At 43.4% G+C, this 24558-nt stretch overlaps 1 pseudogene; it reads right to left on the minus strand.

Moving 5' to 3' along the window:
• Nucleotides 1-18105, minus strand: part of LOC101973541 (heat shock factor-binding protein 1 pseudogene) — a 63849-nt pseudogene extending 45744 nt beyond the window's left edge.
• Nucleotides 18106-24558: the final 6453 nt, after the last annotated feature.

The raw sequence follows: 24558 nt of genomic DNA on the forward strand, positions 1-24558 counted from the left end.
TGAACGTTTTTTTCCTAGCAGGGACCATTCTTCCAGGATGGTCTCAACCAGGCCCCCTTGTGGTCACAGGGGTTATTGCAGAATAGTTGGATTGAACCCTGTGGAGGGAATTGAACTCAGGCCTAAACCAAGTCACATTGATGTTACTCCCTTGAGAAGCCTGTTCTAACCTCCAGACTGTGTTATGGTCTTCCTAATATAATATCATGGCACCAATGTTTTTCTTCACCATATTCCTCCCAACTATGATAATTCAATTTTATTTATTTACTTATTTTGGCACTGGGGCACTTTACCACTGAGCCACTTCCCCAGCCCCCTTTTTTTTTTTCCTTTTTCCTTTTTTTTTTTGAAACAGGGTATCTCTAAATTGCTTAGGGCCTCACTAAGTTTCGGAGGCTGGCCTTGAACTTGTGAATCTCCTGCCTCAGTCTCCTAAGTCACTGGGATTACAGGTGTGAGCCACCACACCTGGCTTCAATTCAACATCACACTTTTTTGGATCACATTTTAACTTTTCTAAAATTGGAAATGTAATTATGTAGTTACTGGGAATTCTATCTCCCAGTGTCCTTCTCCACGAAAAAGGGCTTTGATCATCTAGCGTAGCATCCATGTCAAGACCTACTCTTTGGAAAGTCTCAGAGATCTCTAGCTAAGAGATACGATTCTAATTCAGGTCTCCCAGCTCCACTGCACCAATACCCCTCTGGAGAGACCCAGACATTGTAAACAGAAAGGACTAGCAGCACAGGCTTCGCCCTGCCCACACTTCCCTCTGACAGGCTGGGTGTGTAATGTTTTCAGCTGGGCACCAGTTCAGAGCTCTGCAGGTGTGCAGGGCAGCCCTGGGTCCTGCCCTGCCCCAGCCTGCCCACAGCTCCCTGGGCTCTCTGAATGCTCCCTAACATCCTGACTCCCTTCACATCCCTCTCAAGTCTCCTTTAACTCCTCTATCCATAACATCTGTGAGGCTGGGGTGCTACCTCTTCATTGTTTGTACCCCTGTTGATTAGCACAGGCCAGGTGTAGAGTGAATAAGAATGAATGAGTGAATGAATGCCTGTCAGGCCCTACTTAGGGTCTGGGGACAAAATATAAATGAAATACTATCTCTTCCCACAGAGTTCAAGTCAAGTTGTGGATAGAAGAAGCTTTATTGGAGCATGTGATAAAACAGCCATGACTATGTCTTAATCGGTCAGGGAAGGCATCTCAGAGGAGGTGGTTTGCAGTAGGCTCCAGACAGAGGCATCATGTATGCAAATGTCCAGAAGGAGAAAGAAGAGAGCTGATGGTGGGGACCAAGCAGCAGCAGCACAGGCATGGCTGAAGCTAGAGTGGAGGGGTGTGGGGTGAGCACAGGAGAGGATGGAAAGAAGAACAGACATCACACTGACAGGTTTGGAATATTGATCAATATGGCAGGGGGAGTGGAAGTCTTCTAAGTGCAGTGTCAGACTCCCTCGGGTTTCTTCCCCTGAGAGGATTTCTTTGGTGGCATTGTGGAAAGAGGGCTGAGGAGGAGTGATCTGGAAGGAGGAAGCTCTGGGCATGCTGTTCATCAGTCCAAGCAAACAACAATGAAGGCCTCGAGCAGGACATGGCAATGGGGGTGGATAGGGAGGATGGAATCAAGAGGGACTTAGGAGAAAGGATTTGAAGTTCAAATGGGGAGGTGGGAAGAAAATGGGCAAAGGAGACCTGAGATGAAAGGGATCACAAGCCAACACCACCACTGTTAACTTCCTTCTCCCAAATTCTCACTCCTGAGCAATATGTCTGAAGAGGACAAAGAGCTGCAACACCCATCAGGCTACATATCTCAGAGATTTCTGACAAAAAGGGATGTCGTAGGAACCCTAATCTGAGCCAGCTAGTGGAATGGGTAACAGTATAGTAGGGAGCACATAAGAGGCACTGGGATCAAAACTGAATGGATGAATCAGAGAGTGAATGAACAGGTATGTGAATGAATGAATGAATGAATGAGCTCTTCATGACTTATCCCAGGACAGAGTCTAACAGGTCAACAGAGGGATCCCCACCTGCCTCCTGGCCCCTGTTTTAAGACCAGTTACCCAGGCTTTACTGGCTGCTGGGGCTGTTCTGGGATTCACAGTCATTTGTCTGAACTGGCCTCTTTGGGGACTGCAGATCTAGGATGGAGGTTGAGCTCTAGAGCTTGCCTTCTCTACACAGAGCCAGCAAGATTGAAAGATAGAAAGGTGGAAAACTGTACATTTCTCACCAGTTTGTTGACTACCCTGGAAGAAACTAAGTTCTTCCCTGCTTCCTAAATGATCTCATCCCTTTGCCTGGAGATGATTTGCATGACCTCCAAGCAGAGGCAGATAGCAACCCAGAGATAAGATTACTGAAGAGATAATTTCCCTATAGAGAGCAAATCTCCCTCCTTTTTTTTTTTTTTTTTTGCACAGGCAGCAGTTCAATAAATAATTAATGCTTGTTAATCTGTTAGCTATTTCTCCTGTTGTAAAAAAAAATTAATTGGTCTTCCATCATCTATTGCATTGTAACTTGGAGGCATTTGGCCTCCGTCCATCTACCCTGCTGCAACATGCCCCTCCTGATGCTCACTGGTGTGTGTCAGTGACACTTGGCAGTCATGCCCAGCCTCCAGGTTCAGGGCATGAATGGGAGTGCACAACCGTGTGACAGGCACCTCTGGGGAGCTTCACACAAACACTACCTCTTTCTTCCGGAACACTCAGGGAGTTTGCAAACACTCATTCTCACACTACCTCCTCCCTTGTGCTGAGACTCCCATCTTGCAAAAGAGGTGAAACAAGATTCATGAAGGGGTGGGAAAGCAGCAGCATCTTTTCTCCAGGGCTCCAACTTGGGATATCAAATGGCCCAGGATCTCTTTCTGGTTTTTGCCACTGAGCCATGCCTGTGTGAACCTGAAAGGGACCATCAGATCCACAGGAAATGAGAAGGAGAGGATCAGGAAAGGAGGGAAGATTCCCCAGGTTGTCTGGTTCCTCCAGCCTCAACTACACGATCTTCCTTCTGAATTTAACCACAAATAAATGGTATCACCTTCTCCAGGAAGGTCTCTTAGGTTAAACCAGCCTGGTTAAAACTCCTTCCCAATGCCTGATTAGCCCTTCCTCCTAAGTAACGTTTGGCCATTACGCTAATGACAAAGTTCTGTTGATGGCTAATTGACATTTAAGCTCTGGTGGGGCAGTGTCAGTTTGTCCTTTAGTAAATATTCCCAGCACTGAATTGCCCCCCTTGCAGCTGGCCTGTGGGTCCAAAGGACAAGCACCGTCTGGGATTCAGGTCTGAGACGTAGCTTGCTACTTCTGCTGTTTCTAAGTGGTGTCACTAATCTCTTCCCTGATCACCGCAGCTCCAGGAATCACATAAGATGGCGGAGGCTTGCAGACTGCGGAGCACATGACTGTTCATCTATGTAGTCCTCTGGTTCTGGAACCATCTGCAGGCACACCTGTGCCCACCTGGGACACAGCCTGAATTCCAGTTTCCTGACTCGCCATCTCTTTCTCTGGCTTCTTGAAGGAGTTTGATGATAGAATACCACAATGTCAGAACCAGGAGGATCCCTTAAATGTCAGCTGGCTCCTCATTTTACAGGAGGGGAAGCAGGCCCAGAAGCTGACACAAATGACATGGACTTTCCTGGTATGCCTAGTGCCTCTCTGACCAGCCCCAGCCTCTGATTCCTCGCTGATCAGCAGGAAGCTCCTCAGTAAGAGCATTTTCATGGAGTCCTTACTCGAGCCAGCCTCTCTGGTAAGCACTTGCATGGGTTAGCTAATTGAATCCTCATACTGAGACAGGGACCGCCACTGGGAGAAAGGGCCGATGCACCTCTGGGGCTGGCAAGCAGGTTCAAGGCCTGACAGCAGACTCCGGGAAGCCTGATGTTGCCATCCTTGAACAGTGTCAGCTTTGCTTCACTGGGGTCAGGATGCCCTGTGTGTGTTCTCTGGAGTAGCTGCACTGACTTATCTTCAGCACAGGACAAAATGCTTGGGTCAGATACAACCAATGCCTGTTAACACGTTCACCTGTGCAAGTAACCAATCAAGCTCCTTTCTTTCGATGAGGTTGCCTCCTTGTCAGGACTGGGTCTCCCTTCCTCAACAGACGCTCCAATGAAAGCCTGGTCTGCACGTTCCCTGGTCCTGGGATCCACGAGCCCAGTGTCTGGGATCAGAACAACTCTGTTGGGCTGGCACAGTGGCCACTCTCCTCAAATGGACAAAACAGCTGAGGCACTGAGACGGTGACCCAACCAAAGGTGCCAGTGGCTGTGCCCAAGGGACTCAGGAGTCTGGATCGCCGTTGACTTCGTGTGACTGCCACTTTCCACTGTCCTCCCGTTGGCTGATGTTGTCTAGGAAAGAAACTCCATGACAGATACCCGACTAGTCACAGGATTCACTCAAGAGGGAGGTCACAGAAGTTGAGGGTCACTCTGTTTCCTCCTTCTTCCCTCCTTCCCTTCCTTCTCCTCTTCTTTCTCCTTCTGTCTTCTACTCCTTCTTATTCTTTTCCCTTTTCTTCCCTTCATTTTCCCGAGTGATTCAGTCCTCAATGAAAAGTAGGCTCCCGTATCCAGTGTGGGCGTACAAGGGCCCAGAATGGGGTGTCAGAGCCCAGGCAAGGTCAGGGCATCTACATGGGAAGTTGTCTGGCATAGGAGGCTTAGAGCCCAAGATGGGTTCAGAGGGCAACCCCAGGGGAGGTCCCAGATGACATGTCCACTCAACAGTGAGCAAGGAGACCATCCACACAGGGGCAGGCCAGCACAGGATGCCGGGGCCCAGACAGAGAGAGAAGGGGTTTGACACAAAGGGAGAGATTGACACAGGGCATCAGAGCCCAAGTCTGGTAAGAAGGGCCTCTCTGTGATGGAGGGGACAGGAGCCCCTGCTAGGCAATGACAAAACAATTATGTATATTAAAGATAACTGAACCAAGTCTTCCTCTTTCAGTAAAGAAATTTGAAATTATAAAAAGGGAATCACCCTTCTACTCTCAACTTCTATGAGATCAACTTTCTCATTCCACATATGAACAAGACTCCGAAATACTTGCCTTTTTGTGTCTTGCTCATTTATTTAGCTTAACAATCTCCAGTGCCATCCATGTGTCACAAATGACAGGATTTCATTCTTTTTTAAAAAATGTATTATCTCTCTCTTTTTTTAAATGCCTTTATTTGTTTATTTATTTATTTTTATGCGGTGCTGAGGATCGAACCCAGTGCCTCACATGTGCAAGCAAGCACTCTGAGCTACAGCCTCAGCCCCCGGATTTCATTTTTTTGTGACTGAATAGTATTCCTTCATGTATATGTGCCATGTTTTCTTTATCCCTTCAGTCAATGGACACTTAAATTGATTCCATCTCTTGAAAAACATAAATAGTGCTGCAATAAATAGGGAGCACAGATGTCTCTTTAACCTACAGAGTTTTGTAAGGAATCACATGATGTTTTCTATAATGGCTATACTAATTTATATTCCTACCAATGGTGTATAAGGCTTTCCTTTTCTCCCCATCTTCACTGGCTCTTGTTATATTCTGTCTTTTTGATAATAGCCATTCTTATTGGAGTAAGGTAATATTTCACTGTGATTTTGGTAGAACAGTGTTTACCAGTGGCTGGGGAGCATAGCAGGATTGGGATAATGAAAAAAGGTTGATCAACTAAGTTACCATCAGATAGGAGCAAGAAGTTCTGGAATGCTATTGTAGGGTGACCATAGACAACAATCTTGTACTATATATCTACAAAAGCTCAAAGAAAGGATTTAAAATGTTTCACCACAAAATAATGATGGAAGTTTGAAAAGATAGACACGTTTAACCTGATTTAAACATTATACAATGTATACATATTTCAAAACATCACATAATATTCCACTAGTATTTATACTTTTATGTTCTTATGTATCAGTTAAAAATTTTTTAAGTTTGTGGTTAAAACTTATTTAAAACCAAATAATTTTAAAAAAACAAGGCCTTCAAGGATTGAAACTCATTACCTAAAACTTAATTAACAAAGGGGTGATTATTGCCAGTGCATCTCCTTTTCACAGCCCAATTTTCCCTGTTTTTTAACCTATAAAGAAAAAATATTAGTGTTGTGTCCCATCTATTAATTCCTCCATACTCCATACCCAATATTATTAACATTACTGACTCCAATGAACAAATGGAGGAAAGTATTTTGCTATTAAGCAACAGGTAGGTATTTTGCTATTAAAGTTTTTAAATAAAAATGTGAAGACAGAAAAACTGTGGTGTCGGGCTGGAGCAGTTCAGGGTTCTAGTATGAACTTATGGATTTCAACACATGGCAGTCGACCTTGGGAACTGAAGCTATCTGGGAGAATTCTGTTTCTTTGGAGAATCTTATTTGTTCTGGAGACTGGAAATCTAGGTGCAGGGAAAACCTGGCCTATGTATCCTGAACACTACTGAATCAATGGACTGGTAATTCCCTCCCATCTGTCAGAGAAGACACCAGACGGATGGAGGAGGTAACACTGACATGTCTTCTCAGCTCAGCACCATCCTCTCTGGGCATGACTGTGTGCTGGCTCCTGAGAGCTGTCTGCAGTTGAAGCTGTAGACCTGAACCACTGGGACATTCAGGGTGGGGGTTGGGAAGCTGTCCTCACAATGGTCTCCCAGTTAGTTTTGTCCAATCAGACCATGGGTTGAGGACTCTATTGTGAGTCCCTAGCTTAGAAAATGGCAATATGCTTCATACCATTTATAGTCCTGAAGAAAAAGAGAAAAGAGGAGGAGGGAGATGAGGGGGAGGGTGGGAGGGGGAGGGGAAAGGAGGAAGGGTAGGAGGGAGAAGGGAGAGGAGGGGGAGGGGGGAGAGACATCCCCTTTTAAGCATCACTGGCAATATCCTGTGTAAATTCCTTTTCCATCAACCTCAGAGTCTCACTATGAGTCAGGCACTCCCCAAAGTTCAGGATATCTCCAGCACAGAGTCATACATTTCAGAGGTAGGAAAATGGAATAAATGATATTTTTAAAGTTCTGCAAAACCTTTACAGCCTTCATACAATCATTCCACATCTTTAGCAGAATCCAACTCTGTCCACCACCTAAAACATTGATCTGCCCCTATGAAAGTTACCCGTATCCTAAAGCTCCTGAAGTCTAATTTGTTGCACCAAAGTGGATGGAAACTTTTTCAACAAATGCCACCCAAACTTCCACTCAGTTATCTCTTGTCCTCCACTATTGGAAAACAATTGCATTAACAGCTTTTGAATATTCAAAGACACAATTTTGAGATGCTTTTATGGCTTACAGAGACATACAAAATAAGAAGGCCAAGGGAGTGCTTGAACAAAGGGGAGGAGCTGAGAATGGAAAGATGTGTCCATGATGTGTACATAGGTAGTTTAAGTCGGCCAAAGAGCAGGACACCATCTAGAATTTATGTATGCATCTTTAAAAGGGAGTAGAATGAATGAGGAATCAAGAAGCTGAGGGCCAGACACCTGTTTGTATCTCTGGGAGACCTGGCTGCCACAACACAGCATAAGTCAAAGTTATAAAATTCACAGTTTCTTTGACCTCCATTTGCCTTTGACCAGTGCTATGGCAGAGACAGTGCCTTGACCTAAAAGCACGAGTCCATCACAGGGCAGTGGAGACACCGAGGCCCAGACAGGCAAACCTGTTAGCATCCTGCTGGTGCCAGCATGTCCTCCATGCCTTTGGCAATTCCACCCATCATGGAATCAAGATTGCTGACATGCAGCCCTGGCTCTGCCCCTCGTTTGCTGTGTGTCCTTGGAAGACCCCATTCACTTCTGTGAACCCCAAATCTCTCTGGTGTGTATTGGAGATCACAGCATCTGTCCTGCCTACCTCACTGGCTCTCTGTGGTGAGGCATTGTGCAAAGTGCTGTGTCGACAGTGAGGCTTGATGAAGCACCATGCACAAGGGTCACCGTTCTTGGCAGGCATGGGCCTCCTCCTCTGTTTCTGCCTCTTGCCCTTTGCAGGCTGACCACATCTCCTTTCCAAGGGCACTTGATGGCATGTCTCTCCTGTGGTGCTGGCTCACTGCCCCATCAGTCCAAGTCAACCATGGGGAGGCAGCTAAGACTCTCATATGGGGCCCCTGGCCCTGAACACAAAGGCAGTGGGACTATCACATATTGTAGGGGAAACACCTCAGTCATATTTTACATATTTCCTCTTGCTCAAAACCACAGAGTCAAATCAACTGTAATAATAACAAAGTCCTGCTTGGCAAATTTTGGTTTTGCCATTCCTCTGTTAGTAGTTGGTGTTGCGGCGACTACTGAGCTATTAGTTATCCAGCTTCTGAGCTTGTGTTTTCCACAATATGCTCTTCCTGCATTTCTTCCAGAACTGACTTGCCCAGAGCCTAGGACTTCTAAAGGCAGCAGAGCCAAGGCAAAGACCTCCTACATGAAGGGAGAAGTTAAGTGCTAAAAGAGAACAGAGAGTCCATTCTCATCCATCTCCCCTTTCTGGCCCCATGACCGAGTTTCCCTCTTTCTCCCAAAGAGGAGATCATGGATTGTGAAATACCTTGATGGAAAAACAGCCACAGGGCACCAGCTTAGTAGGATTTTGTCCAAAATCATTATGTCATGTAAAGTTTCTTTCCCCAAGTATATACAAGGCTGTTTTCCAGCAATTATCCCAAATCACTTTTTTATAGGGAGATGAGGCTGAGGAGGAGGAGGGAGAGAGGGGTTTATAGCCAGGGAGACACACAATCCCCCAATTCATCACTCCTGGCTCTGGATCATCTCACATCAATAAAGGGGTTATTCCCAGCCCTGAGGCTCTCCTCCTGCCTGTCTCCAGCCCCCCCCCCCACCACTACCTCCTTTTACTCATTAGGAGGAATTTTTGACATGAGATTTGCTAAGCTGTCATTTATCATATTTCACGAAGCCTTGACTAGAGCAAGCCCTCTTAAGGTGGAAAGGAAAACACTTTACCTCTGTATAAGATAAGCAATAGGCAAGGGCAGCCGAGATGGGGTAATTGGACTGGGAGAGGATGGTATGATGTGGTGCATTAAATGCTTGTCTGGGTGTTTTACTCGCATCTCCATTGTGAAATAACAAACAGATCACTTATAGGATCTGCACTCAGCACCAAAACCATCTCCCAAGTCCCATCCCCTTAAAAAATCCAGTTTGTCCCTGAAAGGACTGGTTGTACCAATGTCAGTCTGAGCTGCACAGAGTACACTTGAGGCATGATCCAACCTAAAACATTTTTTTTAGGATCCACAATTTCATTACTCTTCAGAAAGGAGAGGTAAGGAATGTGACTGGAGGGCATGGAAGAGGTGGAGGAGGAGCTGGAGGTGGAGGTAGAGGTGCAGAAGATGAGAGATGGTAACTTTATGCAGATGATCTGGGAGGAAACCAACCTAGGGATTGGCCATCCAGTTGAAGGGCCAGTTTCTGGAGTTAACCAGTCAAGATCATGAGGGAAGGGATGGAATCTCAAGAATAAGGTTGCTGCCCCCTCAACTGTAACTGGGAGGATCATCAGCAGCAATGGTTTCTAGGAGATCCTTATGAATCAAGAGTGATCTGGGTACAAGAACCAGCAAACAAACAAAAACTAAATCTCTTTTCTTGCCTTGCCTATATGAAAAGTAACAGTTCTCAGCAAATTTCAGTTTATTGTACTGGATGGTAAACTATTTTTTTAATATCAGGAAGGAATTTACAAATATAAAACAGACATAGTTTTATATGTCTAGTACAGCTTTGAGAAGCAAGGATGTGATCACTGAGTAAGGCCACGTCCTTCTGTGGATAGTGCCTATGGCAAGGGGGAATTCCCACAACTATCCAACCTCCTCACAGGTATTAATATTAATGCCTGTGTTGATATGCTGTAGATATCATTAATAAGTTTCCTGGTTTCAACACTCCAGTAAAAATAGGGAGAGTCCCAGGCACAGAACAAAGTTCAGTGGCTTTACTTCCCACTCTCATATTGTTTTCAAATATTCCTTGGCATCTGCACCTAGAGAACCCACACCACCTCTCAGGGACCCTCAGAACCCATGCCATCTGCCAGGGACCTTCATCCAGAATGGAAAGATGGAACCTCCTCCGGGGATCAGAGATCCTGTAAGACTAGGGCCAAAAGGGACTGAGTGAAACAATTGGTTCAGTCCCAAGAATAACACTAATATTGGAATATGTATTTTCTATAAACAAGGACATTCTGTGACACAATAATTAGACAGTATGGAAATCAGGAAATTAACTTGCAGACATCGCTGTTATCTAATCCTCACTGGGGAAAGGGTGGTGCACAGGGTTATTAGAGAAGAATTATGGAGGCAAGAGTCACAAGAGAACTTTGGGGTGCTAAATAAAGATATTCATGTGTCAAAACTTATCAAATGTTTATTTTAAATATGTAAGGTTTATCAATGTAAATCATACCTCAGTAAAGCTGTAAAGGAAGAAATGTTCTCTCTCTGGGTAGAATAAAAAGGTCCTTGAAGGGTGCAGAGAAGGCACATCTGTATGGAATAAGAGGTCAAAGTATAATTTTCACCATGGCTTCTGGCAATGTTCTCTATCCAAAGGCCATCAGAAGCACACAAATTGGTTTTATAACTTGCCCAGGGGCAAAATCCACCATGAAAGAGTCACAGGGAATCCCTAAAGCTGTGTTAGGAAGCACTCACTGTAGGCTGTGAGCTTTGATGTGTGACTTATAGGAGGACCTAAGAAAGTTATTGGCCACCCTAGATTGGGGGTCACCAGAAAGTGGCGGCAATTCTATGACAGGGCATCTCAATGGATCTTATCCATAGGGAGGGGAAACTGGGACTAGGATCAAGCTGTAATTCATAAAGAAGTAGCTGTTATTTCTCCCAGCCAAGAGAAGTTGGTGTTGGGCACTTTTGTGAAGCAGTGTCCTTGTTTTTATCTGTGCTTAGACACAAGTAAGAAGTGGCTTTGGTTTGTTTTATCTACCATGGTCTTGGAGTGTTCTGAAGTTGGTACTCAGAGAACAGCACTGCCTAGCTATGAGTGCCAGGCCAGCTTCTGAGTGCTGGGTTCCCTTTTCCCCTTTCTTCTCTCTGTCTCCTCAAGCCCAAGCTGTGGGGAGGTGGTAGGTGTCAAAAGCCGACATTCTAAATGAATGTTGATGAAGAATATGCCACATGTGACCCAAATACCAATTCAGTAGCTCTTAGTCCATCACCCACTAAAGGATGCAGAAGAAGTTTGGAGATGGACAGGTAGAAACTGGAGGGTGAGGATTTCTGAAGACAGCGACCATCCGCCCATAAAAACATTTAGTTCACCCTTAACCAAGCTAACAAAGAGAAGGAAAAAGCATTTGACAAAATACCTTTCATGTTCAAAACATTACAAAAACTAGGGATAACAGGAACATATCTCAACATTGTAAAAGCTATCTATGCAAAGCCTTAGGCCAATATCATTCTAAATGGAGAGAAATTGAAAGCATTCCCTTTAAAAACTGGAACAAGAAAGGGATGCCCTCTTTTATCACTTCTATTTAACATAGTTCTTGAAACACTGGCCAGAGCAATTAGATGAAAGAAATTAAAGGGGTACACATAGAAAAAGAAGAACTCAAAATGGCACTATTTGCTGATGATATGATTCTATACTTAGAAGACCAAAGAAATTCCACCAGAAAACTTCTAGAACTAGTGAATGAATTCAGCAAAGTAGCAGGATTACAAAATTAACACCCATAAACCAAAGGAATTTCTGTATATCAGTGACAAATCCTCTGAAAGGAAAATGAGGAAAACTACCCTATTAACAATAGCCTCAAAAAAAGGAAAAAAAATACTTGGGAATCAACAAAAGATGTGAAAGACCTCTACAACAAAACTACAGAACGCTAAAGAAAGAAATAAAAGAAGACCTTAAAAGATGAAAAAAATCTACCTTGTTCTTGAATGGGCAGAATTAATATTGTCAAAATGACACTCTCTGTAGAGATTTAATGCAATTCCAATCAAAATCCCAATGGCATTCCTCAAAGAAATAGAAAAAGCAGTCATGAAATTCATCTGGAAAAATAAGACACTCAGAATAGCTAAAACAATCCTTAACAAGAAGAGTAAAGCAGGTGGCATCACAGAGCAATAGTAACAAAAACAGCATGGTATTGGCACCAAAATAGACTGGTAAACCAATGGTACAGAATAGAGGACACAGAGACTAACCCACATAATTACAGTTATCTTATATTAGACAAGTGTGCCAAAAATGTACATTGAAGAAAAGATAACCTCTTCAACAAATGGTGCTGGGAAAACTGGAAATCCATATGGAACAAAATGAAATTAAACCCCTATCTCTCACCATGCACAAAACTCAAAGTGGATCAAGGACCTAGGAATTAAAACAGACACTGAGTCTATTAGAAGAAAAAGTAAGTCCAAATTTCCATCATGTGGGATTAGGCCCCAACTTCCTTAATAAGACTCCTATAGCGCAAAAATTAATATCAAGAATCAATAAATGGGATGGATTCAAACTAAAAACTTTTTCTCAGCAAAAGAAACAATCTATGAGGTGAATAGAGAGCCTACATCTTGGGAGCAAATCTTTACCCCTCACACATCAGATAGAGCACTAATCTCTAGGATATACAAAGAACTCAAAGAGCTAAGCACCAAAATAATAATAATAATAATCCAATCAATAAATGGGTCAAGGAACTGAACAGACACTTCTCAGAAGAAGATATACAATCAATCAACAAATATATGAAAAAATGTTCAACATCTCTAGCAATTAGAGAAATGCAAATCAAAACTAAGATACCATCTCAGTCAGAATGGCAGCTTTTAAGAATACAAATAACAATAAGTATTGGCAAGGATGTGTGGGAAAAGGCACACTCATTAATTGCTGGTGGGACTGCAAATTGGTGTAGCTAATATGGAAAGCAGTATGGAGATTCCTTAGAAAACTGGGAATGGAACCACAATTTGACCCAACTATCCCACTCCTCAGTCTATACCCAAAGGACTTAAAATCAGCATACTACAGGGACACGGCCACATCAATGTTTATAGCAGTACAATTCACAATAGTTAAACTGTGGAACCAATTTAGATGTTCTTCAGTAGATGAATGGATAAAGAAAATGTGGTATATATACACAATAGAATATTATTCAGCACTAAAAGAGAATAAAATCATGGCATTTGCAGGTAAATGGATGGAGTTGGAGAATATAATGCTAAGTGAAGTTAGCCAATTCCCCAAAACCAAATGCTGAATGTTTTCTCTGATTTAAGGATGCTGATTCTAATGTGGTTGGGGGGGCGGGCATGGGAGGATAGATGAACTCTAGATAGGGCAAAAGGGAAAGGGGGAGAGAGAGGAAGGGAAGGGACATGGGGGTAGGAAAGACAGTGGAATGAGATGGACTTCGTTACCTAAGTACATGTATGAAGACACAAATGGTGTGACTTTACTTTGTGTACAGCCAGAGATATGAAAAATCATGCTTTATATGTGTAATATGAATTGTAATTTTTTCTGCTGTAATATATAACAAATTAAAATTTTAAAAAATGAAAAAAAGGCAGGAACATTTTTTTAAAGTCTGTGGTTGTTGCTAATCTTGCAAATTTCTTTCCAAAAAGACGGGATCAATCCATATTTCCCTGTGGAACGAGGAGGCTCAGTTCTCTATATCCTTGGTGAAACTCATGAAAACTGCCTCATTCATATTTGCTTTTTTGAAAAATAAAGCAATTAGTAAAAATTTTTAAAAAAACATTTATTTCATACATACTGTATTGAATTTGGTTTCCATTACTTTACACAATTATGAACATGTAGTCAGTGACAGATAAATGGCGCATGGGAAATGGTAAATATGGTACAGAATAACCAATTGAAACCCAAATAATAACTTTATGATGCATATTATAACTTTTTTAAAGTGATCAGATAGAAGGGGGCTGACCCTGACCCAGGAATATAGCACAGAAACTTAACTGGGACAGCTGGACTCCCAGGGACCACCAAAGCCAGATTGCAACTGTACCCTTTTCCTACTGCCTTCTCCAACTCCAGAAAAGCCAACACAGAATTCTCAATAGAGAAGAAAGAAAAGGAAAACTGGAGGAATCCATTCATATCTCCTTCTGCACTGTACATCTCCCAATCTGACAGGTCCGTCCTGAGGAAAGGAGGAAGCCATGAATCAAGCCAGAGATGGACGCTTAAAAAAATTAAATGGACTTAACTTTTAACTTGAAGCAAGATTTTTTAATAGTTGAGAGGAAACCATAAAGTTCCTATTGATATCAGTAAGGAGAGGTAAGAGATTCAAACAAGGCAATGGTATAAGAAAATAAAGTTGTTTTCTACTTGCACCCAATGTGCACCATTGGTTCAATAAGTCATTATATACACACAGAGACATGCTGCTATGTTTTTTTTTAATTATACTATTTTTTATTGAGCAGTTTTAGGTTTATAGAGAAAACATGGAGTTCCCATATACTTCCTCTGCCAGTCACTACTCACAATTTTTACTATTATTAACAACTTGCATTCATGAATTCCTGATGATCCAATATTAATACATTATTATTAATGAAAATCTGTAGTTTATACTAGAGATCACTTTTCTGTTTTATAACTCTATAGGTTTCGTCAAATGCATAATACAATTACAGTACCATGCAGAATAGTTTCACTTCCCTAAAAATCCCTTGTGCTCTACCTACTCATCCCTCCCACTCCCTTCTTCCCCTGGAAACTACTGATGTTTATGCTGCCCAAAAGCTTTGCTTTTTCCAGAACATTTGATATTGCCAGTGTTGGATTTTGGCCATTCTCATAGATGTGCCATGGTATCTCAGTGTTGTTTGGCTGATAAATGTTTTAATCTGGCTCTCCAGCAAAGGGAAATCCCAGATTTGTTTGTTATATAGTTGGAATCACATAGTATGTAGCCTTTTCAGACTAGCTTCTTTCACTTGGCAATATGTACTTAAGTTTCCTCCATATCTTTTCTCAGCTTGATAAGCTCACTTCTTTTTACTACTGAGTAATATTTCATTATGGGGATGAACTACAGCTTGTTTGTCCACTCATCTTTTAAAGGATATTTTTGTTTCCAATTTGAAGCAATTATAAATAAAGCTACTATAAACATTAACTTACATTTTTTATGGAGACTTAAGTTTTTAAGTCCTTTGGGTAAATACCAAGAAGTATGATTGCTGGAGCATATGGTAAAAGTATGTATAGTTTTACAAGAAACTGCCCAACTGCCTTCCAATATGACTGTACCATTTTGCATGCCCACCAGCAATGAATGAGCATTTCTTCTGTTGCTCCTTATCCTCGCCAACATTTGATATTGCCAGTGTTGGATTTTAGCCATTGTCATAGATGTGCCATGGTATCTCAGCGTTGTTTGGCTGATAAATGTTTTAAACTGGCTCTCTAGCAAAGGGAAATCCTAGATTTGTTTGCCAATCTTCACAGTTTGTATGCTCTCACAGTGGGAAGGTAAATGGGACAATCACTATGGAAAATAGTGTGGAGGTTTTAAAAAATATGTTTAAACTATCATATGATCCTGAAATCCCACTTCTAGGTATATGTCCAAAGGAAATAATATCACTATCTCAAAGATATTTTCACACTCCCTTGTTCACTACAGCCCTATTCACAATACCAAGATATGGAAACAAACCAAATGTCCATCAGTGGATGAATTGATAAAGAAAATGTGTGTGTATGGACATAATTATATGTCAGAACAGAATTCATACAAAATTTTACATAATCACAAATATTCCATAAATAATGAAATATTGTTCCGCTTTTAAAAAGAAGGAGACCCTGCCATTTGAGACAACAGAAATGAACCTGGAAGACACTATGCTAAGTGAAATAGCCAGCCACAGAAAGACAAACACTGGATGATCCTACTTTCCTGTGAATCTAAAAGAATTAGACTCATAGGAACAAAAAGTAGAAGAGAAGTAATCAGGGGCTGGAACCATGGGGAAAATGGGAACAAATGGTACAAACATTCAGTTCTAAGATGAATAATTTCCAGAGACCTATACAGAACAATGACTATAGTTAATAATTATGTACTTGAAATTTACTAAGAAAGTGATCTTAAGTATTCTCATCACAAAGAAAAAGGAAACTGTGTGCTGAGGGATGTTAATCAGCTCGATCGTGGTAATCATTTCACATGGTATATGTGCATCCCATTGTGCACCTTGAATATTACAATTTTTATTTGTCAATCACATTTCAATAAAGTGGAAAAATATAAATATTTTTTAAAGTTCCCACTGAAGTAAATTCCAAGCAACCAAGGTGATGTCACTAAACACAAATTTGGAAAGAGAGGCACGTAACTGCTCTTGTGAGTGAGTATGAACAGCTCCACACCCATACCTACACAATGCACAGTACAGAAAGCAGGCTTAGCTACACTCCTCATGTCTTATATTAAAGAATTTCTCTAGATATTGTTGGACTGTATGGATACCACTTGTGCTCAGAATACCGAAACAGTGTAAGCTAGAGAGAACCCAGGATTAACTAGGTTAACCAACTTCTCTCTTCATGACAGAGACCCACAGGGTAGCTGGTGGGTATTTGACAATCACTAAGTCATTCCCCTCAATGAGCTAATTGGCAAAAATCTCTCAAGTTCTAAAAACTTGCTCCAGATCACCTAAAATCTGTCTGTGCAAGCAAGACCAAGGCTCTGTGGCTCATACTTTCCCCCTCTGTAGTTTGTCTTCTTTTAAAGTGAGATGGGAGATGGGGGCAGGAGAGACTTCCTCATGCTCTTTTCTTCATCTCCTCTCTTTGTTTCTCTTGCTCTAGGATAAATAATTCAGTTATAGTATAATTTAGATAGATAAATACTGATCTCAATGGCACCGGGAGATCCCCACCACCTCATCCCCGCCCCACTCTGCCCCCCCCCCACAGTCATTCTGGGGTCAGCCTTATCTCCATAGCCAATGGGGTTTCCACGGCATCTGAGAGGACATCTGATACAGGTGTTAAGCTTTCTGAAATAAGAAGGCAATTGGACACACACAGGATTATCTTTTAAAACCTCCGTGAGGGTTCAATTATGTAACTGATTTCTCTCTTCTAGGGCCTTCCATCTTAGTCATCAATAATTGGAGCTGGTAATGATCGTTGGAAGATATAGTGTTCAGTAATTACTTGATTAAAGCTAAATTTAGCCTTTTTATGTGAGTTTATGCTTTGAAGTGTGACCAAATGAAACCGAGCGCCGAAAGAATGAAACAGGTGCAGCCATGAAGCCACATGAAGTGTGAGAGCAGAACTCCTGGGTCCTGTGCCCAGTTCTGTCTCCATAATCCTTAATCCACTTGCAGAGAGGGGACACTTTAGCACAACTAGCAGACAGGATCAGTAGGGGTGATTAGCCCAGATAAATGAAGTAATTTGTCTGAAAGCAAAACAGCTCCCCTCAGCCCTGAAGGCCACAACAGGGGCCAGATCCCTGCTGAAATCTCCTGCCCGATCTGAGGGCCCTGCATGAAGCCCAGGTCTGACCTTGAGCAGATTGTGCAAGCCCTATGAGATTAATATCCTCATCTGTTACCTGAGACCACAAGCCTTTCATGATGGACAGGTGGTCTGACTCAGAGGGTACAGCCATGGACTGGAAGCAGGCTCAGGAAACTTAAAACCAGTCTTGTCACCATTGGTGCCATGTGACCTTGACTGAGCAAAGTAGTTCAGTCGAACCTGTTTCTCCCTACTAAATAGGGATGCTGAAGAGGAAGAGGGAGAAGGATGAGGCGGGCAGGAAAAAGAACAGCAGGAGGAGGAGAAAAATGAAGAAAAGGTAGAGTAAACAGATGGTCATTGTAACTTCCTAGCCCACAAAAACTCTCTTAACCTGATCTGTGCCCCACCCCCTTGACCTATGAGAGTCCCAAGTTTTTCCGACAATTGTTTATGAACTCCTGTGCTTACCTCTGGGTGATTTTCTTGACTCCAGGTAGCTCATCTGCGCATGCTACTTCTGGTCTTTCCCACCTCAAAGAAAAAATTCACTTACCCACAACCACCTTGTGAATTCAGAGAAACTGACTAGGGGAAGGTGCCCCGGGGTGGTTTCAACTGAAGCACCCCAAAGCCCTTCACTGCCTTCCTCCCTGTGCCTGTGCAGTGCACTCTTCCCATCCCAGGTCATCCTGAAACTTCAGCTTCTTTTTCTGAAGCCCAGACCAAAGTATTTCTCCAACAAATCATTTCCTTCTAAGGCAAGGGCTAGTATGTAAATTTTCTTCATTTCTTTGGCAGTCAGAATAGCTTATATGATGCACCTTGTTTGTAGGGCACTTTATTGGCCATCTCATTTGATTCTTACAGTGACTCTGAAAAGTGACTCTGATTTTACAATGGGGGAAACTGAGGCTCAGAGATGTTAAGTGACCAACATGGCACAGCTAGGAGAGGGTGGCATCTGAACTCAAAACCAGGCTGACTCCAAAGTCTGTGGTTCTTCTCTCTTTTACCACCGTCCCTTTGTCTCTGATGTTGAACATCCCCTCAGGAAGGGACCTGATGACCACCTGCCCCCAGGAAGCCAGAGGCTGTCAACCCCATCCTTGTAGCAATGGCAGAAAGCTCTGCTTCTATTCTCCTGCCTTCTCCATGCTCTCAGACTCTTCACCCAGGAGAAATCCTTGTTTTCTGACTATCCAGGAAGCAGCAAGTCTTCCAGAGCAGCAGAAATAGGGTGCTTAACAGAGAATTTGGGGGGAGGGGGTGGACAACTCTGGTTTTTCTCCCTTCTCCATTTATAATTCCATATTCTTATTCAACCATTCCCCCGCCCTGCTTCCTCAGTCTCCCCTGGTTCCCAATCAGGATATCTATGTCCTGGCTGGGGGACAGCAGAGGTAAAGTCAGATATAGGTGAGGACATGTCAGTATAATTCAGAGCCAGATGAAAAATGGAAGCGAATAATGGGATAGAAACAGAGTACCTACTAGTACATCTTCTATGAGATTTCCAAGTCATTCTCAGGTGACAATGATAAAGAAGACAGACATGGGAATATAGCTTAGCAACAGAAGCCTTTGAACTCTGGCCCTGGAATGCAGCATGCTCCCTCCTCACAAGGCTTCCACTCCGGGGCACGGTGTCTTGGGCTGGCCATAAAATGAGTGATAACTTTCCCAGCACACTCGCCACCAGCTCACTGTGTGGAGGGAGGAGGCAGAGAATGTGCTGGGTGGTCAGAATAAATCAGCCATGGGATTAAAGATTGGCTATGGATCATGTACAAAATGTGTGTCAGCAAAAAGTTAACAGTTGACTGTGCTACCTAAAATGGGGCGGTGGAAGGCTCAAAGGATGAGGGAGAAGCTGCAGGGTCATACAGACCCAAAGTTGACATTCACGTCCTCAGGTGAGTGAAGTGCCATCATGGGAACACCTTACATTTGGACAGCTCCTTCCAGTGTTTCCAGGGATGAGTACATGGTTTTATTCAGAGTACAAGCAGAGCACGTGCTAGAGTTGAATTGCCTGGTTTGGAGGCCAGCACTAACACACCATCTTCTGTCCTCCCCTAGTCTCAAGGTTCTGCCTCTCCAATGGAGATGCTAATGATGTGCATCTTATAAGGTTAACCTGAGGACTAAATGAGACACCCCTTCGTTTGCTCCCTCACTCCTCAAATAATTTTGAGCATCTACCATGCCTGCACTGTTCTAAACACAGTAAACAAATTGTATCAAAAATGTTCTCTGTGAAATTCTCTTTTAGTTGGGGTCACAGATAATCAAGATAATAAATAAGGACACCATATGGAATGCTACAGGGGCCACAGTGCCTCACACTACAGAAGAATTTGCTAAACATTAGCCATTACCTCTTTTGTCTCACAGGCTCACAACTTGTGTGCAGTCAGAGTCTCAGAGAGGTTAATGACCTGCCCTGGGTCACACAGACTCAGAATTCCTCCCAGGACTCCTTCACCAGTGCTCTCTGCCAGCCTCTTCTGCAGCTGGGTGATCTGGAAAGAGGAGACAGCTGCTGAGGAGGAGGGTGAAGGGTGGAGGGGGCTGCATCAAAGAGAAGCTACGGTGACCTCCCTCCCAGCCAGCGGGCTGCCCAAACTTGCCAGGCGGGACACTGTGGGGCAGCTGACAGCAGGAGCTCCTGGAGCCCGTCCTGTCCCCACGATAAGGGTTCCCACGGTGCCGAGGCTGTCAGGGCGCCAGGGGGAGAAACGCCAGCTTGTTTTATTGACTTTCCACTCAGTTGACTCCTCCAGGCCTGTGGCTGGGACACAATGAACAGAGCAGCAAAGAGGCGGCCTTGGCACCCTGCCTCCATGGTGGGGCAGCCTACCAAGGCCACCTCCTGCCAGGCTGAGCAGTGCTGCAGCGCTGTCCCACTCCTGGAGTCACTGGACTCTGCTGGCCAGGTCCTGACCAGCAGCTTGTCTGCACATGGAATGGGAACAGACCTCACGCACGCACTGTTCAGCCGCACCCGAACTCCCCAGCAGGCTTTGAAGCCACAAGTGCAGGGCGTCTACATCCACTCCAGGGCGCCATGGTGTAGGTTCTGCATCCCTGCCAGAATCTGCAGCTCTGCTCTCTGCAACTGGGGTCATCAGGCTCCCCCTTACAGACCAGGCCCCAACCTGTCCCTGGAGTCAGTCTGAACTCACCGGCTGGAAACACTGCCTTACCCTGGGTACTGGTTACCTTTGATGACAGCCGCTCGAGGTCCTGCTGCCTTGCTCCTGTGTGTGCCTCTGGAGACTGGTTCCCTGCCTTCACAACTTGATCACTCCACGGAATCCCAGTTTCTCTAGGACTGGCATCTAGCACTGCTTGATCCAGATTTCTCCTCCATTCCTCAACAAATACGTGTAAGCAGGTGGGCTGGGGGATGTAGTTCAGTAATAGAGCTTATGCTTTGCATATGTGAGGGCCTGGGTTCAATTCCCCAGCACCACCCACACCCACACACACAAAAAAAAGCATAAGCCTCAGTACCTAGTGTTAACCTTCTTACTAGGATCGAAAGGACCTGGAGGATCTACAAACTGTCCTTGAACAATTTTCACGCAGGAGCAGATATGATTCCAAGTCCCAGCTTGCATCCTACCCCTGTAGCCACTGGTCCCTGCCAGACCATGCTCTGAGCTACATGAGGGTTTCCTAGTTCTTAGTGAACCAGGGTATGTTTTCTTCTGTATTGTAAATACCTAAATCTATTAAGGTTTTATTACAAAAATTCAAACAATAGCACAAAGTAAAAATTAATAACTCCTCACTCTCCTCTTCCTTAGTCTCAATTCCCAGATGTATCTACTCTGAACAGGTTGGTATATTTCTAAATACATACACACAACTCCACATAAAATTCTTTCCTTTTTTTTTTTTTTTGTTGTACCAGGGATTGAACCCAGGAGTGCTTAATCACTGAGCCACATCTCTAGCCCATATATATATATATATATATATATATATATATATATATATATATATGAAAGGCTGAATATGTTTGTAACTGTAGGTTAGCTCTTTGTATTTCTTCTGTGAATTTCTTGTCTACATATTCTGATGTCAGTAGTAGGACTGAATTCTCCAGCCTTCCACTTCTATAATCCCTTTATCTTAGCCACCATAACTCTTATTTTCCATTGGACCAGGCCAGAGCAGAATCTACAATTTTCATGCCTACTTGAGAATGCCTAGTTCCCCAAAGAGGACTTTGGGGAAAGCATATTTCCCTCATAAAACTCTAATCAGAAGTGGAAGTGCCCCATGCCCCTACCCAGCCATGGTTTCCCTGTGAGCCTTAAAGAGTGTGGGTAAGAAAAGGATGTTGTGCCCACCAACCAACTGAACGGGTGACATAATCTGGAAAGTTCATGGAATGAGCCCTTGGGAGGGTGTCTCAAATGAAAAATGAAGACCTCAGGAGACAGCTGTGGGAGAATATGACAAGAGATTGGACAAATCAGAAATGATGGTAATGACATGAGACACTTGCAAATCCCTGAGTGATGAGATCTTGACCTGTTTCTTCTTTTCCCATCTTCACTTGGTGGTAAAATGTGATGAGTTAGCTGAATGATGTCGGCTGTCCTAATTCTCTGATGACATGTTGCTTTGTGATAACATGTGTTTTGTTGCTTTGCTCCTGGGACCCATTAGAAAGTTATACACTTGATCTTGGGAAGACAGGGATGTAGTATTCGGAACAAGGGGGCCATACCTTCCTTAGCAAGCATCAGCCCTTCTCCTGAAGCAGAGATGACCTCAGGTCTGAGACCATAAGCCCATTCCTCTCCTTCCTCCCTGCTCCCCACTGGAAGCTCATAAAAGACAACCTCCTGTAGAACAGATGACTCTGCTACACAAATTAAATTATTTTCACACAAAGGATAAAAACAGAGTTACAAGAAAACACCTATATTCCCACCCTGGTCACCAAATCCAGTGACATTTTGACAACTTCCATGTCATCCAATGCAGTCCTTTCTCTGAATCTTTCAGAGGCCAGGAGATGGATATGCCCATCAAACTGTCCTTGGACTATAGCTGATACTGATGCTTAGATAGAGACACTGGCATTGTTCCTGGGTCAGTGTGGGCAACGTTAGGATTGTATGTCCTTATATAACATATCCTCCATTATCTCTCTGAGTAAACATGTGAACTTACACATTTAAAGGTCACTATAGCTCCAGAATATATCTAAGGAAAGAATTGGTATATGTTGATGAGTTTCCAACATGGGTCTTAGAACAGCCTTCTGTGTTTGGTGTGATTACCATCCCAGCTGAAAGACATCGAAGAACATTCAGAGGTCTGCTAGCTGCAAAGTGGGAAAGCATGGAGTGAGTCCAGGTCTGTGATTTCCATGTCCACAGGACTTCCATCACACCAAGTTGATTATGTCATCTATTGGGCATCTTCCAGAGGGTAATGAATGAGCAAAAACTAATTTGTCTTACTTTCCCCTTCTCTCTCTTCCAATCTATAACCACCTCAATGGGCAATGGAGAAGGGATTAGAGGAAGATCTGGAAGTCATCCCATGGACCAAAGAGTGGCCTAGCCAGGAGGGTGCACACCAGTACAAGTACAGAATGGCCACCTGCAGGCAGACGGAGGACAAAAGAAAGGCTGTCCCTCTCTTCCTACAACCACCCCTCATTTCAGGACCCTTGTTAGTGTTGCACTAGGAACTGAAAATACCCTAGAAAACTAACGGGTAGAAATTATAGCCTTGGTGAACAAGGGAATTAGCCACCTCAGTGCTGTAGCCAAAACAGAAGTCCCTCACTACCTGTTAGGGCTTTCACCTGTGAGGAGCCACTAGGTTCACAGTGGAGTGGCAGGTGGTGGGATGCTGGTAAATGTTTAACAACCAGCTTTCCAGGGAAAATAAAAGCCCTGAGTTATAGCAGCATTTCCTTTGATTTCCTTGGTATAAATATGACCCTCATAGCCAATTTCAAGCTGGAGCAAGCACATATCTGGCAACTGTGGAAATTCTACAAAGAGAAGAGCTCAGATCAGGGAAGGGGATGGGACATCACAGAAAGAAGGAAGTAACATCTCAGACACACCTTTGAAGGCCATATTCTTCTCATCTGCCCTTCATTGTAAGTGCAAGATGAAACACACCTGTAGGTGACAAGGCATTTAAGTAGCAAAGAGTACAAAGGTTCCCAGCTGAGAATTTTCTCTCGAATGTTTGAAAATCCTTTTTAAAGAGTGCAGACCTAGGGTTGGGGATGTGGTTCAGTGGTAGAGCACTTTCCCAACATGTATGTAGGCCCTGGGTTTGATTCCCAAGACCTGTAGGGCTGTAGGGCTCTGCACTACCTGGGAACTTGGAGTAGGGCTTAACTGGACAGCTCAGAGGAGGGATGGCCCTGTTTTTTCTATTGTCTTTCATGCTCTTCATGCCAGATCTGAGCCAGGATGAACTCTAAGAATTGAACTGATAGAGGTCTCCACCTTCAATTGTTGGCCTTATTCCCAGCCCACCCTCATGTTGGCCACCAGTTTATTTCTGGCCTCAACACATCTTTCTAGAAGAAAAAAATCAGATCATGTCACCTTCCTGTTTAAAACCCTTCCTCCCCTCCTCATCTCTTTATTCACTTAATGTCTATCTTCAATACCAAACTCTAAACTCCTTGAGGGCATGGCCATGTCTGTTGTTCATTGTGATATTCTACTACCTAGGATGCTAGTTGGCACTCATGAGCACTCCATAAATATTTGTTAGGTGAGTCCCAAACTGCTACTTAATAATGCATTCATCAAATATTTTTAAGCACCTCGACATGCTAAGAACTGAAAGAGGCCCTGGAGAGGAAGAAATCAGCAGGCATTGTTGATGCTGCTGAATGTTCCCCATTCCTCCCTGTGACCCCACTAAGCAGAAAACACAAGACATGGAGCAAATGTTT

The sequence above is a fragment of the Ictidomys tridecemlineatus genome, chromosome 4 (genome assembly GCF_052094955.1).
Source record: "Ictidomys tridecemlineatus isolate mIctTri1 chromosome 4, mIctTri1.hap1, whole genome shotgun sequence".
Taxonomy (NCBI): Eukaryota; Metazoa; Chordata; class Mammalia; order Rodentia; family Sciuridae; genus Ictidomys; species Ictidomys tridecemlineatus.